Source organism: Octodon degus, unplaced genomic scaffold (assembly GCF_000260255.1).
Source record: "Octodon degus isolate 3935 unplaced genomic scaffold, OctDeg1.0 scaffold00003, whole genome shotgun sequence".
In the NCBI taxonomy this organism is placed as follows: domain Eukaryota; kingdom Metazoa; phylum Chordata; class Mammalia; order Rodentia; family Octodontidae; genus Octodon; species Octodon degus.
The window spans coordinates 22,212,248-22,231,573 of NW_004524579.1; the positions used below are offsets into that span (position 1 = coordinate 22,212,248).

Here is a 19,326-nt window from a genome sequence, read left to right on the forward strand (position 1 = left end):
AAAAGATTACTAAGATTGGAGAAAAATCTGTCCATTAGAGTTGTACCTGTATAATCTATTAATTGTGCAAGTTCATTATCCAATTCAAAATTTTGAAAGTAATTGAAAGGCATGGATATAGATGACATGAGGAGTAAGTGTACTAATTCATGTCTTGTAGATTGGTTAATTAAACCAAGGGGCTAATAAATTATATGGAAAATCAGTCAAATGGATTCCAATGAAGTGAAGAGTTGAAACAATTATTCTCCCAGGGCTGCTCATGTAATAGCAAGCTAAATACAACTTGGGGAGCAAGCATCGACCACTGATCCTCATTCTCTCACCCCCAACCCAAATGTCTGTCAGGACCTGGAGACATTTGTATTGGTCTCATTTCTGCTTCATATTAGTGATTTTGATACTAGCACTTAGCATATTTCCTATACTTTCGCCAAATTCATATAGCTTTCTATTAGCCCCTTCCTGGATTAAAGAAAAGGGATGGTAAAGAAAGGTAAATGAGAGAAAGAGACAAAATGGAGATTATTGCTGGGATAGCTTTGGCACAGACTTTCTTCTGCTAATTGAAGCCAAATCTTACAGATGAAGACAGAATTTCAGACCAGAAGTCAAGTGTTCTACCTTTTCTTATGCATATAGATAAAAATTGCATGAATTTACTCAGCCTCACTCATATTGTGAGAATTTAACTCATGTGAAAGGTTTAAGTTTGTTTTGGCAAAGGTTAAATAGCAGAGTTTGCCTTCTTGTTCCTTTGTTGAAGTGGCAAGGTCTACATACCTCATATCCTGAGGGGAGTAGCAAACATCAGTCTTTATGTTGGATAGGTAGATGAGAGGATGTGAAAGCATCACACTTTCATTATGCTTGGAACTACGTCTTTGCAAAGAGGTTCTTCATCAACTGAATGTATCTGTTTTGCGAAGTTCGGTCTTTTTGTTCTATTGCCTTTGTTGTAATGTTACATTCTGTATCTAATATTTCTTGCTCCTGCTCAGAAATCATTGTGACTACATTGGGTCTTTATCGATAATTTTATGTAGCATCATCCATCACCATGTTGCATATTGGAGCAGGGAGGAGGGTATTACTCTGTCTTTCACTTGGTGCTCAGACAGCTCTCATATTGATTTCTTGGCTTACATGTTTGTTAGATGATGATTTGCACTTTTCCTGTATTGTGTTTATCCAGATTGTTTCAGATGTGTCCAAAGCATATCATCATTAACAATAAACATTTATTGAACATTTATGAGGTGCAGATCAGGATCTAGCAAAAAAAAAAAAAAAAAGAAACCTGGGCATAATAAGAGGAACCTAAAGTAGTTCCTACCTGGGAGGGTTTTATTATCTATTGAACTATGTTGATTAAAGAAAAAAAAAAGATATATAGCTTCATAAGCCCAGTGAGTGCTATAAGCAATAAATGCTCTTGAATTTCAGAGAAAGGTGTAACTGTTGAGGGATGGATGGTCAAAGAAGGCTTAGGGAAAGAAGAAATGTGAATGACTTCTTAGGAGATGGGAAGTCACGCTTTATGGAATATTAAACATAATGAGTTTTTTTAACACCATTGAATCAGGAAAAAAATACTAATGCCTGTAGCTTTAAGTAGAATTATTAATTATGTATGAGCTTAAGACTAAGAATCAATATTCACCTGCTTTGCATGGTGCTGCTTGCAGAGTTAGTTCTGTGATGAAACGTCTTATCCACCTCATCTTACACATGGAGCAAGAGCCACCAGTGAGTCAACTTTGTCATTTCAACATCCAAGGCCTGGTTGTCAACTTTTAAAATTGTCTATTGCTGTGTCTTCAGTTTGTCTCCTCTTGAAAGTGCTAATTAGAAAATAGACATTCAGTGATTTCTTAAAACAAAGTGAATGTTAATGTAAAAGAGCAGGAAGGAAAAAAAATAGGAGGAATCATTTTCTTGTGAGTATTGCCTCACAGAATGGTAAAGAGAGCTCAAGTTTGACCTGGGAGAGAATATTAGTTCCCCAGGGGAAATATCCAGTTATGAGACTTTCTGGGCTTCCTCCTTTAAAAAGGAGTGGTGTTCAAACATTTTTGAAGATTGAAAACTTCACTTATTACTTTCACTGGAATTCACTAGTCCAGATAGATATTTGCCTCAGCTTATTAACAGAATGCTTCATGTGAAAACTGTGGCCATAACTACTACTGTTCTAAAACTAAGTCCTGTGACTTCAGGACCGATTTTCCCAGGATTCTCTCTATAATTTCCTGTGATATCCTTTTATAAAACTGTCTTAAAATTTATTTTGGCTTTGGTGGAATGAGTGGAAGGGAAGAAACAAAATCCATGTTTTCTCCTTTTTTATTTTTATATAGCATATATTAAAGGGACAGATATTAAAAATAGTATAAAGCATATCATGAATCTCTAGGGTACTCCAGTCAGCTTGTTATTAGACATGTGACATGTGAGCATTCATGTATTCTAAGTTAAAATGGTTCAAAAAAGATATTTTTATTGTCCTCCTCATAATTCAATCTTTCATTTTAGACTAGGCTTTATATTTAATTAAACCTAATCTGGGTAAATGTTTGATGAATTTGAAGTCTAAATGTTCAGTTGAGGTTATCTTTCTTTTCAAAGAAGAATCTCCATACCTCATTCCAAGACGACTAGAAGACCGTAGGGAATTCTGAGATGTCCTACAGGGGCTAGGAAACAATGTGTGTGCTCCTCACTGCTAAACACCAGAGATTTGGTCTTTGCGGACTCCTAGACACACTGTGCTGGTGAATGTCCAGTGTGATTTTTCTCAGCGGGTATTCTATGATCATGGGTTGCTAGTTACAATGAAAACCCATAGTTATTAAACTATAAACATGCTTATAGGGTCCTTCCATTGCTATTTACCTCATCTAAACTGGTGTTGCTTGGTCTTAGCATCCCTGTCTCCCCCAAATTCCAGTCAAAGTAGATGGAGAGTCAAAGGGTCCCTACATCTTCTAGATATCTTGGGCAGAGATCAATATCATGGTTGTTCCAGAAGACCTGTTCTGTATGGTATGATGTTTCAGTCAACCCACTTCCCATCTTCAGCCAAACACCCAAAGGTCAGGGCCTTTGGTTCTCTGAGAATGAGATTAGATTCTGACCTGGGGCATCTGCCTCCTACATGGGGAATCTGCCCTATTCTCATTCCTGGGAATTTTTTCTCCACTATTTATCTGATAGAAACATCCCTACTTTTGTGTATTTTTGTTACTATGAGTTTGGGTAAAATTCTGTCATTAAATTTGCCAAGATTGGCTTTGGATCTAGAAAGGAGACCTTTTAGAATTTAGAAAAGACTTTCTATTTTGATAAGCCTGGCTTTCAGAACCTTTTCTTTCTTTGTTTTTATTTTTGTCGTTATGGATGCAATCCTCAATTTTCATCCTACTTGGCTTAAGGTCTTGAACACAGCCTTTTTACAAAGAATATGCCATATGTTGCCAACTAGAAATTGTATTTCTTCCCAGGAAGTTATTAGTTCTGATGGTAAGTAAAGTAATAACTTGTATGTTTTAAAAAAAGAACAAAACTTTTTGCATCTTTACATTTTCTTCTTTAAGTTTTTGAAGTGGCTTCTGCTATCAAGCCAGTGTTCTCTAGCCACTAATCCTAAAAGACACACACACACACACACACACACACACACACACACACACACACACATGAGTGGCATGAAAAGGGCTGGCGAGATAGCTCAGAGGAGGAAGTGCCTGCATAGGCAAGATTTCGATACCCAGCACCACCTGGTGTGACAGCCATGCGCCAGGATGAGCTGAGCCATGCTATTAAGACTGGGCGTGGTGGCACATGCCTCTAATCCCAGAGCTGGGGAGTCTGATAACAGAAGGATCACTTCAAATTCAAGCTGCATAGTGAGACCCTGTACCAAATGCATAAAAATACAAGAAGAAAAAAAGAAGTGGCAGGAAATGCCAGGTAAACTCATGGGTGTTGCTTCCTTCATAGGTTTTCTTATACATAAGCATTTACAAGTCTTGAGAAAACACTCTGATTAAAGAAAAAAAGGGGGGGTGGCTTATTTTCCTCAGTGATTTCCAAGCACATTTGAACTCAAAATCAGTTGTTTTAGTTGTTATTTCAGTAATGCTTTGAAATATTCTGAATTAAACCAAGGTAAAATGTTAAGAAGACAAAAAGGAAAGAGCAGCTGCAAAAGTGAAAGAGTGGGTTTCTCAACCCTGAACTGAGTGGGTTGTGATCCACAGATAAATAAATTTGTCTCAATTTTCCCATTGTTTGGACAAAGGCACTTATATTCTCACTCAGGGAATTTGTTTGCTATTTGCTTTGAAATTCCTTTCGCTGAGCTTTAGAGTATACCTTGTCTGTACATAAAGAAAATTGAGAAATTGATGTTGTAAATAATTTCCGTATTTTTATCTGTCTTTTTGCAGCAGACATAGTAATGGTATTTAAATAATCTTATTGAAATAAAGTATACATCATAATCTTTTGCTTCATGAAGCAAAAAAAAAATGTGTGGATAGTTAAAGCCTTTGTTAGATGGAAGTTCACAGGGAAGGAAGACTCAGAGAATCCAGTGAAGACGAAGAGATAAAACTGGGAAGGAGTTATCAAATTCATAGGTAAGATAGAGGCCTGAGTGAAACTCACGTAGGTAGGTCCCTTTCTAAAAGAGCAAAAAGTAGTAAAAAACCAGCTCCCCATTGCCATATTTGAAAGAAATTGTCAGTTTGTGAATATTTTCAATAACATACTAAATTTCCAGTTGTTTTTAACCTATTTTCTGAACTTTTCAGAGTAAAGTTTCAAACAAGCAGTGGTGATGTTGAAAAACAAGAAGGAAGGAAAATATACTCAGAAACTATATTTTAGGAGTAAGAAAATCCTTTTAGTGGAATAGAATGAGTGGGAAATAGTAAATAAAGATTGCAGAGGACAAAAACCAACCAAGCAACAAAATCAAATGGTAATAGATAATGCAGGCATTCAATTTTAAGAAGTATTCTCCAGATTCTGCACAATGGTGCACTCTGGGGTACTGAGAAAGAGAGATTGCAATTTCCAGTTCCACATGGACAATGTAATGATAGCTGGTCTCCAAAATACAAAGACCTGAGGATGTATTCACTGTGAAGGACCTGGGTTCAATCCCCACTCCAAAGGGAGAGATAAAGTGGAGAGGTGGCCTCCAAGGCTGACTCTTGTATAGAGGCACTTTGAATAGAGTACCACATCGTAGTTCAGTGATATGCTTTCTGTAGGATGTGCTCAGGCTACTTTGTCTCTCGATGACCAATAGGAACATAGTAGCTACTACTTGGTGAATGAATCAGGATCTAATGTAGAACTCAGAAAACACCATTAAACAAAAAAGGGGATACAAATGAAGGACCACTTTGTATCTGTATTTACAAAATAGTTAGGATAGATATACAGTTGCTTTCTCTTAATTCAATGAAAAGAAAGATTTGTACTAATAGTGTTCAGATAGAATATCATGTCTGGGACTTGTACGATGAATAACCACTATGAAGACAACAATATGCACTATATTAATTATCAAAACTGTCCTAAATCTGTTTTGAAACTGTCTCATTGCTATTTGTTCCTCAATAAAATTAATAAAAAATTAAAAATATCATTAAATGAAAAAAAAATTATATTAATCTTTACCAGGTTAAATTTTTCAGAATGGACTTGGGAATGCCTATTCCTAATCAAATAACTGATTTTGAAGTGGAAAAGTGGGCTTAAAAAAGAAAGTGTGATCCAGTTCTATTTAAAATAAGTCACCTGGGGCTAGAATGATAGCTCATCTGTCTAAGTACCTGCCTAGCAAGCACAAGGCCCCAGGTTCAATCCCTGGTACCATGTTCCATGCCAGCCCCAAAAGCCATGCTGACCACCAAAACTGGGTGTGATGTCACATGCCTATAATCCCAGTGTTAGGGAGGATGAGATAGGAGAATCACTATGAATCTGAACTGTGAAGTGAGACCTTGTACCAAATATATAAATAAATAATTTTAAAAATTAATACAAATCACCTAGATTCAAACAATTGACCAACTACACTGCATTTTCCTACTGAAGAGCTTGTCTAAGGCCAACTAGAAAGAAAGTTCTAGATGTTTTGGAGCCAGGCAGAAAGAATGTCAGGCTTTTTTGCAATCAAAGTTGTTCAGATCATTATTACTCACTAAAATTTAGTTTTGTAGTTTTCAGTCCTAGCTTTCTGGATTCTATTAAGGGAAAAAAATTGTTTAACAAACAAAATGTTTCAGGCAGCCACTAATTCGTCAAACTGAGGCAGTATTAGCTGTGTGATTTTTTTTGCTTGACCTGAGTCCAAAATGAATCCATGAATTTACATATTCATCACCCTAATGTCTCAGGCCTCGGGCCTCAGGACAGGACCTGAAACCATCTGGAATACAGTCACCATTACATCTGTTCAAGATATTTTGACAGCCTGTACTTGCCACTTTTCATTGCAAGACCTAAAGATTGATCTTGAGCTAATTGAACAAGGAAAGGGCAGGGAGAGAATGAAGGTAAAGGTCTGTATTCAGTTGCCAAGACTTTCCTCAGAGTTCCACAGGTTTTATTTTCCCATGAATCCCCAATTTGGAGTTGGCAGAATGGGCAGGGTTGATTTCTTTAGAAGCCTCTTTCTTTGCCTTACAAATGATCACTTTCTCTTCATGGCTTGAGACCGCCTGCTTGCTGTGAATGTGCGCCTCTGCTGTCACTTTTTAGGTCCACTTTTTCCATCTTATTATAAGACAATGAAGCATATTGAATACAAACCCACCCCAATTCCCTCATTTTAAATTAATTTCTTCTTAAATGTCTACATCTAACCATAGTCACATTCTGAGGAAATGGTGATTAAGAGTTCAACATAGAACTTCGGCAGAGGAAAATTCATCTTACATCAGCATAATCTGATCAAATCACTTACCTGGCAGGGGTGTAGCTACACTGAGAAACTAAAGAATTAAACATGGTTGAATCTCTTTCTTCAAATATTGTGTTGGCTCTTCTCTCTCAGTCTGCTTTGTTGTTCCAGCATAGTTACTCTAGTGGGAGAGAATCATGGCTTTTCAGCATGTCAGCCTGTACATCTTTAGTGCCTCATTGAAGATCAAAAGGAATACTTAACTCTATGCTTGAGTTTAAAAATTCCATGGGCAATCTTCTGATTGGCACATGTTTCATAAGTAAACTCCCATAGACCAATCAGTGTAGTGTGGGAGTGAGGCACTGATTGGTGTAGATTCTAATAGCGGTCACTGCCACATTTGTTACTCTAGCCAAAGAGAGACACAGACTGTTAGCAAGATGGAAGCCCTTCTTTGAAGCATACTTAAAAAATGAGTGTGATGGAAAGAAGAGGGTTTCTCCCAAACAAGAACACTTCCAGGGGAAGTGTAACTCGAACAGATACTCAGTGTGACACTGGGGAGTTCTAATGCAATAAAATAAGGGCTCTAAATAGCAATCTAATTGGACTCTCAGCAGGACAAATGAAAGGAATCCTAGTACTTGATAAAAATACTCAGCAGAAGCTGTGGTGGTGGACTTTACATAGGTGATCATCCTAAAGACAAGTACTAAGAAGGCAAAGCCTGGCAAGGGTGAAGTGACAAGTGGGAAATGTATGCAAAGGCTTCCATGGGAGCCTTGGGGAACTGAAGGATTTTCAGCACCATGGAGTAGAAGGTAAAGGGGCAAAATAGAGCAAGTTTAGAAGACCCACAAGAGATCAAAAGTGAGCATACATTTCTGGTTGTTTTTCCAATTAAACAGCTAAGCTTGGAATTTCCATTAAGAAAAAGGAGGGAAGAAAAAAGAGATAGAAAGTATAGAAAGCATAATGTGGCTTTGAGTCTCTTAGAAATTTTAGGGCACTTTCACAGCCCAAGTACAGCTACAGTTGGTGGCTGCTCTATGACAACAACCATGATTCTGAGATAGAAATACCCTTTGGATTCTCCATTTACTTATTTATTTGTTTTTTTGGTGGGGAGGATACTGGGGTTCGAACTCAGGACCTTGTGCTTGCCAGGTAGGCACTTATGCAACTGAGCTATCTTCCCGGCCTCTACTTATTTATTTCTGATGAAAGGATTTGAACTGGCTAAAACTTTAGGACTCTGCCAGGTCAGTTGGTTGGTGCTTCTCTCTCTGCTCAATAAGTACATAGCTTAAAAAGTGGTCATCAACTTCATCTGGCCTCAACACTGACTTGATGTTGGAATATAAACCCTTGCTTGGTATAGGCCCTGTTTACAAGAACTATAAATTGGGCCAGGGATATAGCTCAGTGGCACAGCACCTACTTGGCAAGCACAAGGCTCAGAGTTCGACTCCCAGTACAAGAAAAAGAAGGAGGAGGAAGAGGAGCAAACTAATCACCAGGGCCTAACATAAACAATGGAATATTAGTTTGTGGACCCCATACTGAAACTGATGTGTGAGAGATACACAGTGCTGATGTAAGGGCTCAGAGGAAGGAGGAAGAAGGACATTCAGAGTGCAGTAGGGAGAAGGATTCCACAGAGCAACTAAATTTCCATTGGGTGCCAAGGATGGTCACGACTCACATAGACAAAAATGGGGGTCCAGGGAAGATGGGGTTGGACAGCAGCTGGAAGGCCATGAGCAAGGAAGTAAAGGCGGGAAAGAACAATGTTTATCCAAGGAGACACTCAGACCAACAAACATTGCCTACTGCCCTTCTAATATAGCAGAGTTTTATCATCTCTTTTAAATATTGTAAGCCATTTGGACCCCATTTTTGTCTAATACTTCTTAAGTACCTTGTGAAGGATCAGTCTTTCCAGGAGTTGGTACCAGATAGCTTTCCTCTTCTGTCAGCTGCTGCTTTCCTCCATGACACTCAACTAGGGCTACTGAAAACCCTTGGATGCCCACTCAGCCTCAGGCCTCCACTAACCCATGGAGACTGACACTGCCCATATGAGAACAGGCTTCTGGACCATTACGCTCACTCTGGATCACCATGGTCAGCTTGATTACATACCAGGCCCTCTCTCTCTACTGAAGCTTTGAACTCTTCCAATAGCCCTGTGAGCTTGTGTCTATATTGTCACCTTTACTTCTCTAAATGAAAACACTATAGCTTAGAGTGATGCAGTGACCTGCCTCAGGGGATGCAGGGATAATGGATGATGATGGGGTGCCACATGCAGGGAGCTCACAGTCACTGTGAGTTGTGGTTTGTGTCTGGATGTTCCCTCAAATCCTCAATGGGTCATAGGTGCAAGCATTTTAGAAGGGGCTAAATTTTGAGTCTGTGATTGGTTCACTGTCTATTGCTAGGATTAGTGGTATGGGTGCTACACCTTTCCTAGGGTGGGTAGTGTGCAAACAATACAAGAGATGGAAAGGAAGCTTGCTCCTCCCTTTTTGATCTTGTTTTCACTGTCTCCTGCCACCATTAACAGCTGTCCTTCTGTCGCACTACTCCGCCTTGGAGCTAGCTAACTATGAACTGAAACTTCCACAAACTGCAGGTCAAAGAAGCCTTTCTTTCCTTAATTTTGGGCATCAGGTATTTTGCCTCAGAAATGAAAGAAAAGTAACTAAGACACTGTATATGAGGCAATACTGAGGCTCGGGAAGGAAAACAGCCCACCCATGCATCACGGACATCACCTGTCATTGCACAGACTACCCAAACTGCTATTAATTGAAGTCAGAACTCCTCTCCATCCCTTCTTGATAAAATAAAATTTTGGTGGCAATAGTGGGAGATAGTCTGAAAACTGGAAGACTTGCTTTGGTTTTTTGTTTGTTTTGTTTTTTTAATAGTTTTATTGAGAAACCAATAGCAATGAGACAGTTTCACAACCGATTACTAGCACAATGTCAATAATTAATACATAGCATATTGTTGTCTTAGTGGTTATTCATTGTACAAGATGCAGACATGATATCCTGTCCACAGACACTATTAGAACAAATCTCTCTATTCATTGAATTAAGAGAATGTAGCTGTATGTCTACCCTATTTTGAATATACAGATACAAAATAGTCCTTCATTTATATCCCCCTCTTTTGTTTAGTTCTGTCAGAGAAGGGGATTCCATTGTCATTTAAATATTGTAGGTGAGTGAATTCAGCAAAATATTCTGATATAGTCCAGTAATACATAATAGTAGTGGGCTATTCATAAGACTGGCAAAGTTAGAAGTTGTTGACTTGAGCCTTTTATAGCTCAGCATATTAATATGGCTTTACTTTTTATATTTCATTTTTACACTTTTCTCCCGGATGGCTAAGACCAAGATAAAGCAAGACCTATATAACAAGAAATGTAACTTTTGTATCTGATTACATCAGTCAAATCCCCTCAGGATTTATCCTGAAACCCTTTACCACAGTTTGTAGATCCTTTGTCAGTGTCAGCCATGTGGATGAGTCACGGCCATTGCTTGACCAATTTGCTCTCTGTGAAAGCCTGAGAGAATGATGATGTGGTTGGGCTGTAAATAAAATGCAGAATTTTTGCTAAATAAGAGAAGGCCTGGAGGGGCTGGGGAGATGGCTCAGTAGAATAAGCACTTCCCGGGCAAGGGCAAGGGCTTGAGTTCAATCCCCAGTTCTGCCAGAAAGAGAGAGAGAGAGAGAGAGAGAGAGAGAGAGAGAGAGAGAGAGAGAGAGAATGGAAAATATGGAATTTCCACAGACCAAGTATGGACATAAACTTTGCCTCGAAAAGATGAGGCAGGACTGAGATTGGAAGGAAGCAGGATGTCCTGAAGGAAAGAATGGATTATACCCGGGAAGAGCTCTGTTCCTGACTTGAGTATACCAAGCCAATCTCAACTCACAGCCTCTCTGAGCTTTGGCTTGCTCTCCTATACAGTGAGGGCACTGGAAAGACTCTGCTGAGGATTATAATTTTTTACAAACTTTAAACATATCTTTAGTTTGTATCATAATGCCATATAAAGAGTACATTTTCAACAAGAGGTTCTCATATCATTTCATTGCTTCTGTGTTTGAAGAGTGAAATCCTCTCCAGCTCCCCAGGAGCAGAGAGAGTGGCCATTTCTACCTGAAAACTTGGACCTACCACCTACTTCATTTATCTACCTGCTCCTTTACTAATCCACATATACAGTCATTTCATTGCTGGACACTTACTTAATTCTTACAATGTACCAAGCATTACCGAGACAAAGACTAAATAGGATCTTTCGACAGATGCTCAACTATGTCTTGTGTCTCTCTTAGGGCAAAAGGAAAGGAAAAGTAGTCTGCAACTGTCTGCCATGTCAGAAAAATAAGGAAAATCATAGTCAGAAATTCTGGCTCCTGCTAACAGACTGTTGAAAAGTTAACTCAATCCCAGATAAGCTTCTCTTTCCAAGAGTTTCTGTGTGTGTGTGTGTGTGTGTGTGTGTGTGTGTGTGTGTGTGTGTGTTGACAGGAGGTAGATATCCCCTCAGTCCAGATTGTGCTTCCATGACCAGTCTCCAGCAGGAATCCTTATGTAGAAGACAATTACTCTCCTTCTCGTTGACCTGTGGAGTCACAGAAACCCCCTCTCAGCTTTACTGCAGGGTCTGAGACTCAGCTAACCCTGCAGGCCAGGACCAGAGGTCAAACACCTTGGACAGAGCCCCAGGTCTGGTAACCCAGTCTGGCAAGTCTTTAGCATCCCCCGTATTGAGCACTGTGGGGCAGCCCTGGGAAAATTAGGCCTTTGTGAAATGGTCCTTTGATGAGAAACATAATATAAATACAAATTGCTATTCTGTCAGTTTCTAAGGAGCCACTTCAATCTGCTTGGGCACCTTTAATTTTGCTCTCTCTAATTCTGATCCTCCTTTAAAAATTTAATAAAAGTGTGTTTTCATCTGACCTCAAGGGAGTAATTTATTTATTTAAAGTAATAATAAAGTTTCAGCATAATCCCTAGTTCCCAAAGGGTAAAGAAACTCTTTGAAAAATTTATTTTTCCCATCCTTGAAATGTGATGGAAACCAAGAGGCTGATGTGTGGGGTCCCAGGGCTGACTACCATGGTAACGGCCAGGCCTCGGAGCTGCCCAGTCACGGGGCCTGGGAGGCAGGGCACTGAAAATGGATCTATAACTCTCTTCTTCCATTTGCTGCAAAATTTCCCTTTATGACACTGGTAGGGGATGAGGATACAACTCATTGGCACAGAACTTGCCCAGCATGCACATGGTCTGGAGTTTGATACCCAGCCCTGCCAAAAACAAAAACAAAGAAACTCTGATGGGTAGAGCAGGAAGAGACCCTCTCTCAGCTGAGGGGCCCGTACTAACAACTGTGAAAGCTCCTTACAGCCAAGGTGGCTGGCTGCAGGCTGGAGGCCCAGAAGTCACTGGCAGGGGACACAGGTCATATACACTTCTAAGTCTCTCCATGCAGTAGAGTCAGAGGCATGGCTATAATGCCTGGGTCAGTGGATCCCACTCTGGGAAACAAGAGAAGTTCAGAAACTCTGATCTTCCCTGGAAGCTGAGGACCAGGGAAGCACCTGCACCGGAACGCCAGGGCTGTTCGACATGCACCTGCCAGTGTGTGCTGTACATATTTCATGTGTATTATTTCTCTTAGCAGTTATATGAAGCACACACCACTATTTTTCCCACATTTTTTTTTTTTTTTTTTTTTTTTTTGCAGAACCGGAGATTGAACTCAGACCCTTGCGCTTGCCAGGGAAGCACTTATTCTACTGAGCCATCTCCCCGACCCTATTCCCACATTTTGGAAAAGTACTTTATACAAATTCGATAACTTGTCCAAGGTTATATAGTTAGTAAGTGACAGTGCCAGGTTTTAAAACTAAAATTGGCTCTAGACAAGTTTGAATCTACTCTATTCATTGCCTCTCAGGAAACTGATAAAGATGTTCTATCGGTTAACAGAATTAGGGTTACAAGTAATACAACAAACAAAAAAAAACCCAAGGTTACTGTGACTTAAGCAAATAGCTGATTTTGGAGAAGGAGTGTGGCAGCAGGCAGTGGTGGAAATACACGTTATAGCTCAGTGAAAGATGAGCATTTTCTTGCCCTTTTTTAATGTTCTCTTTTTTTTTTTTTTTCAGTACTGGGGATTGAACTCAGGACCTTGTGCTTACCAAGCAAATGCTTATTCTACTGAGCTATCTCCCCAGCCCTCTTTAAGGTTCTTCATGTTACAAGAAGGCTATGCACCTCTGGAGCTCACATCTGTACTCAAGGAAGGAAAAAAAATGAAAATTTGACATCAGCACTGTTACCTTTTAAAAGAAAAAAAAAATGATCCTCAGAAGCAACCTCCGGGGGCTGTGGAGATAGCTCGGCAGCCTAAGCCCCTGTCTGGCAAGCTAAAGGACCTGAGTTCGATCCCCCGTACCACATGCCGTGCTGGTCCCAAAACCCTGGTGTTGGGATGGCTGAGATAGTAGGGTCACTATGAGTCTGAACTGTGTAGCGAGATCCTATATCTAACAAATAAATAATTTTAAAAAGAAAAAGAATATATATTTTTAAAAAAGAACCAACGTCTGTTCAAGAAAAGTAAACTTCTTTGTCCTGTTGTTGAGAAAGAAGTCATTCGGTCTCTTATATCTAGAAGACAGGCTAAAAAAGTGCGAATTATCATTCCATGCTCGATGTGGGAAGGACAGAAGGCTCTTTGCCATTGCCACACAGCTCATAAGTGCAAGGAGAGCGACACTGGAAGGCCAGAGCAAAGGGGAAGATGCAGGTAAGTTGCAAGTGTAAGGATGATGCCTCTACCCCTCGGTGCTACTGTAGCAAAATGTCACAGTCTGGGAAATTTATAGAGAACAGAGAGGTAGTTCTCACAGTTCTGTAACCTGGGACATGTAAGGTACCAGCATTTGCACATTGATAACCTGCCTCCTACATCTTCCCAGGGCAGAAGGCAAGTAGCTAAGGGAAGCGTCATTTCTAAGGCACTCAGTCCCCTAAGCAGGAAGAGCACTAGTGGTCTGATCACCTCTTAAAGGACCCTTCTCTTTTACCACTGATAACAGCTGAGTTGTCAAGGGGATAGAGTCAAACCACAGCAGACTGTGAAGCCTGGCTAGGTCTAATTCCAAGGCTTGCCTGGCAAAATGGTAGAAGAATAGTTTGGGAAGTTAACTGGGCTCAGATTACGGTAGAGAGCACCAATCCAGAAAGGCAAGCTCGTCTGTGCAGGCACGTACCGCTCTTTCCATGCCCTTGCCAGCCACATTCTCTGGCTCCTTGCTTTAACTAGATGCATATGTTGGTTACTTTAATTTGCTAAATTTCAAAGGAACTTGTCCTAAGCCTTAGGGCTGGATTCCACTGCAGGGAAAAATGGTTCTAGGTTTATATACGAAAAAATCCTTTGTGTGATATTTAATGTTGATTGTATCACTTTAAGTAGATAATGGAAGAATTCTTCCTTTTCAATTTTCATTTTCTCACTGAGGATGTCTTTTCTATAAGACAAGAGAGAATCTGTCATTGATTAAAAGGATTAAGAATAAGAACAATGACAATGGAGGTTGCGTTAGAGAAAGACATGGGTGATTTATTATTGTTACAACATTTTCTTTAAAGTTGAATTGTATTTTGGTTTAAAAGAAAAGAAAAAATATTTAAGGTCACTGGAAAAGAATATATGACCAAGTTGCCATGACAATGGTGAGTCTTAATAAAAGTAATTGTCAGAAACATTTATTGTGAGTGTGGTACTGGGGATTAAAGCCAGGGCCTTTGAAATGAGCTATATCTCCAGCCCTTTTTTTAGTTTTTGCTTTGAGACAGGGTCTCACTAAGTTGCTAAATTGTATAGGCTGCACTTCAATTTGCAATTCTCCTGCTTTAACCTTCTAGAGTACTGGGACTCTAGGCATAAGCCACCATACCCAGCTATCAGAAAATTTGCTGGAAATGGAGCTGTGTGCCACATGCTGGGAGCCTCTCTTGGCTGCCCCTTCGTGCAGTGGTACTCACAGTTAAAACACACCACCACCAAGTGGGGCCTGCTTTAGCTTTCAGATTCTCATAGGTTGTGCAAAAGAATTCTAGCCCCTTAGTGTTGTATAGGCTATACTAGGTTACTGCCTCAAAGGCAGGACACAGGAAGTTTTCCTCATGAAGCTTGCCCCTTGCCCTTTCAACTGGATGTGGATGAGTCACCTTTATTTATCGTACAGGGTAATCAAAACTCCAATGTATTTTCCTGGTGTCAGATTTTCACCTTCAACAGACCCTGATGTGAAAATGTCATTCTTCACCATTTGACATAAGAAATGTCAAATTGCATTCAGCACTCTTTTTTAATATTTTATTTATTTTATTTTATTTATTTATTTATTTATTATATTTTAGGGAAGGGTCTACCGGGTGTTCAGAGTCTCGCTACTAAATCAAACTCGTAGTGATCCACCTGTTTACAGCCTTCCAAGAGCTGGGATTACAGGCACCACCACCACGCCTGGTCTCAGTTGCCATGGCAGGCCCAGGGATCAAAATCCCGGCCCCTGAGCCTGCTTGCAAGCACTTTAATCTGCTGAGCTATTTGGCCGATCCTTATTTATTTATCTATTTGGTACTGGGTCTCACTATGCAGCTCAGTCTTGAGGTGATCCTGCTGTCTCAGCCTCCCCAGCACTGGGATTAGTCATGCATGTGCCACCATGCCCGATTTCTGTGGCCAGCAGAGCATCCCGGGGGGCAGAGCTGACATTTGCTGTACTGGAGATCAAACCCAGGTTCTTGTGCTTGCCAGGTAGGCGCTTAGACCATTGAGCTACCTCCCCAGCCCACATACAGGATTCTTTAAGTTCAGGAATTAGATTCATGCTTTCTGGATATAGGGAGACACCCAGTATATCTGGCCTGGGCTCAAGCTGTGTTGCATGATGTCACACCTCTGAGGTGTAATATAAGGAATATGCAGGATGAGGCGTATCAGCATTCCTGTCATGGGACTGTCCATGATTACACAGCTGCCCAGCTGGACCTGGCCCAGTCCATCTCTTCAGAGATTTCCATAGCCTTTCACTAAATACACAGCTCTTACCACCATCACTCTTAAAAGAGGATGGGAATTGCTGAAATATGGCTTCCAAACTTTTACAAAGACTCCATTTGGTTTGGCAAGTGCATGTTTCTCTGCTCTGTACTGTGCATAAGTCACCAGCATTCTTTTGAGAAAACAAAGTGACAATTTTAATGAAATATCAGGAATATATGCCATGACCCAAATGTTCATTCATCTACTGAGTTCTTCCTCAGTAAGGCCCTGTGCTGAATTAGGCCCCTTGGTAGATGTTTAGGTGGGCACAGATAGAGGCTATGTCCTGATTCCAGAGCGTTAGGAGTTAGTCAAGTTAAATGTTGAGGGAGGGCTGGATACAGCTTAGTGGAACAGCACTTGTCTAATTTGTGCTAAGTCCTAGGTTCAATCCCCAGCACCACACAGAGAAAATAAAAGATGAGGGAAAAAATAATTCTGAATTTGATAAACATATAATAAATACCAACTTCCTGAGAGTCAAACCATAAATTGGTCTCATAAAATAAGCTTTATAAAATTGCCCCTTTCCACTCTCTTCTGGCCTTTGTGTTCCCTGTGGATCAGAAGAGAAATAAATGAGCTCCAGGGCATTCTGCCTGTCCAAATAGCATTAATTCAAACACCACTCCCAAGCACAGAGGAGGTCCCAAGGCACTGCCACAGCACTAATGCCACAAAGTGGTCTTGTGAGTCTCCTCATTCAAAATCCTACTTACCAGTTTAAAGTCAAGTAAATGTCTAATCCAGGAAGTTGGTGCTGCACTCCCAAGTAGAAGTCTCCACTCTGTGGAATGTTGTGATTAGGAACATTCATTTATAGCCAATCGGCTTGTATTCCAATCCAGAGTCTGTGTGGGCTTCTGATATATTTTTGGGCAAGTTGTTAATATCCCTCAACTGTAAAGTGATGTCAACAAGAAAATTTATCTTGAGAGCTCTATGAATTACTATATGCATGTCTTGGAACAAGGGTTGGTAAATATTCAGTGCTATTCCAAAGTTCTCATTACCATCATCATCATAACTATTATTGATTGATTCCACTCTTACAAAATTAATCTTGGATGCCCTTGGATTGTTGGTTTCTTTTCTGGTTCCTCTTTCATTATTTCATAAGGTCTATATTAATTTTGTATTACTGCCATAAAAATGTACCACAAACTTAGTGGTTTAAGCACTGCAATTTCATTGTCTTACAGTTCTGTATGTCAGAAATCCAACATGGATATCCCTGGGCCAAAACCAAAGTGATGGCAGATTTGTGCTCCTTTCTGGAAGATCTAAGGGAGAACCCATTATTTCGCCTTTTCCAGCTTCTAGAAGCTACCTGCATTTTTTGGCTTGTGCACTACTTCTTTCTTCAAAGGCAACATTGATTCTGTCAAATGTTTTGTAGACAGCTCTTTGTCTCTGAGCACAGCAAAGGAAGGCTGTCCAGTTTTAAGAAGTGATATGGTTAGATTGTGCCCACCCAAGTAGATTAATATAGAAAAGTCAGCCCATCTCAAGACCTTTATCTTAATTGCATCTGCATAGTCCCATTACACATACAAGGTAACCAACTCACAAGTTCTAGGGATTCAACTGCAGACATCTTTAGTTCCACTATTCTGCCTGCCACAGAGCCTAAAGCTAGACTCCACCTAAGCAGTAGAGAAAGACTTCACAAGGACTGGCATAAAAAGGTTTTCAAAAACAGTTTTTAAACTAAAACTACTGCTCAGCATATCAAGGAAGGAAGACTTAAGGAAAGCTTTGGAATTGTTAGCTGTTTTCCAAAATATGTTTGTTTAATGTTATTTGTACAAGTTATTGAAATGAATTGCTATGCTTTGTGGGATATTGTTTGAGGCAGAAAAATAATATTTTGAAGACATGTTTTAATTACTTAAGATCTTTAACAATAAAAACAGAATAAACACATTGTCAGAAGGGCCAATGGGCAGGGTGTTTTTCAGTTATTTTATATTGTCTTCTAGAAACTTCTGAGTAGTATGGTACAGAGCAAAGAATCACATATTTCACTGTCAAAAGCTGAAATTATAAAATCTTAGTACCTTGACAGTTAAGGTAGTTCTTTCTCATACCTAATGAAACTGAAAATCCTTCCTTATCTTTAGCCAGGGTATTTTGACCTTTCCCTTATTATTATTACCCATGCAAATTATGACCAAATCATTGTCTTCCCTCTGTCTCTGACATTTTCTTCTAATGTGGTCATAATGCAAATGATATAAGCAAGAAAAATGAAGCAATCAGAGTCCAGAAGAGTGAGGGGCATTTTTGGAAGTTGGCACACATTTCAGATATGCTAGACCATGGAACATACATGAAGAAACAAGTCGCTCATTAAGTGAGGGACAGTGTTACAGATTCTACCACTACCCTCATGGAGCTTTGTAAGGAGGTAGTGAAAGTGATCTGTCAGATAAAGAGGTACAAGAAAAGTGTTCTCACAGAAGAAATACATATTGCTGTGGGAAGGAACAGTTCATGATACCAGAAGCTTTCATAACAGGCCTTGAGAGCCAGACTACTGGATTTTAACCAAGAACCCCTTGAACAATAAAAGGACAAAACAATGTGAGCTGGAGCTGTGACTGAACCTGTGGGAATAGAAAGGGACAAATCAGCTGGGTCAAGATAGTAACAGGCCTCAACACATTGCTCTAACAATCTTCAGCATTCCGATGATTATTTTAAAATGTGGAACATTTTGGATTTCTGCTTTGAAGATCCATTTGGCAAACCAGGATGGCACCACAGGCAAGCAATCTCCTTGTGACATAAGGCCAGAGACTACATTTAAATACATTTTAGATTATTACTTTCTTAAAAAGCCCTGTTGTAAGTTTAGCTCACTTGACTTTCTTACAAGGGTTTCTAAAGAGCACCTCCTGGGCAGCCTGCTCCAGGCCAAATGTCACGGGAGAGGCCACTAAGTGCCTTAAATGCCACCTGAGAAGCACAGCTGTGAAACCACAAAACAATAATGTGATTTAAATATAGCCTTGTGCCAAGCTACATGGCAAAGCCACCAGTGCTGAGCTGGTTGTAGAGGAAGCCATGTGAAGATGGTTCAGATTGACTTCTTGGTTCCTAATTGTTTTCCAACTTAAATGCCTACATAAATTTTTTGCCATGGCAAATTGTTTCTTCTTCTTCTTCTTCTTCTTCTTCTTCTTCTTCTTCTTCTTCTTCTTCTTCTTCTTCTTCTTCTTCTTCTTCTTC

The 19,326-nt window shown here is 39.8% G+C and overlaps 1 protein-coding gene across 1 annotated transcript in view; it reads left to right on the top strand.

Annotated features, from left to right (window-relative positions):
- The window catches only part of Slc14a2 (solute carrier family 14 member 2), a 450,415-nt gene that overhangs the window by 9,498 nt on the left and 421,591 nt on the right, over positions 1–19,326 (top strand). The gene's annotated exons all lie outside the window — the stretch shown is intronic.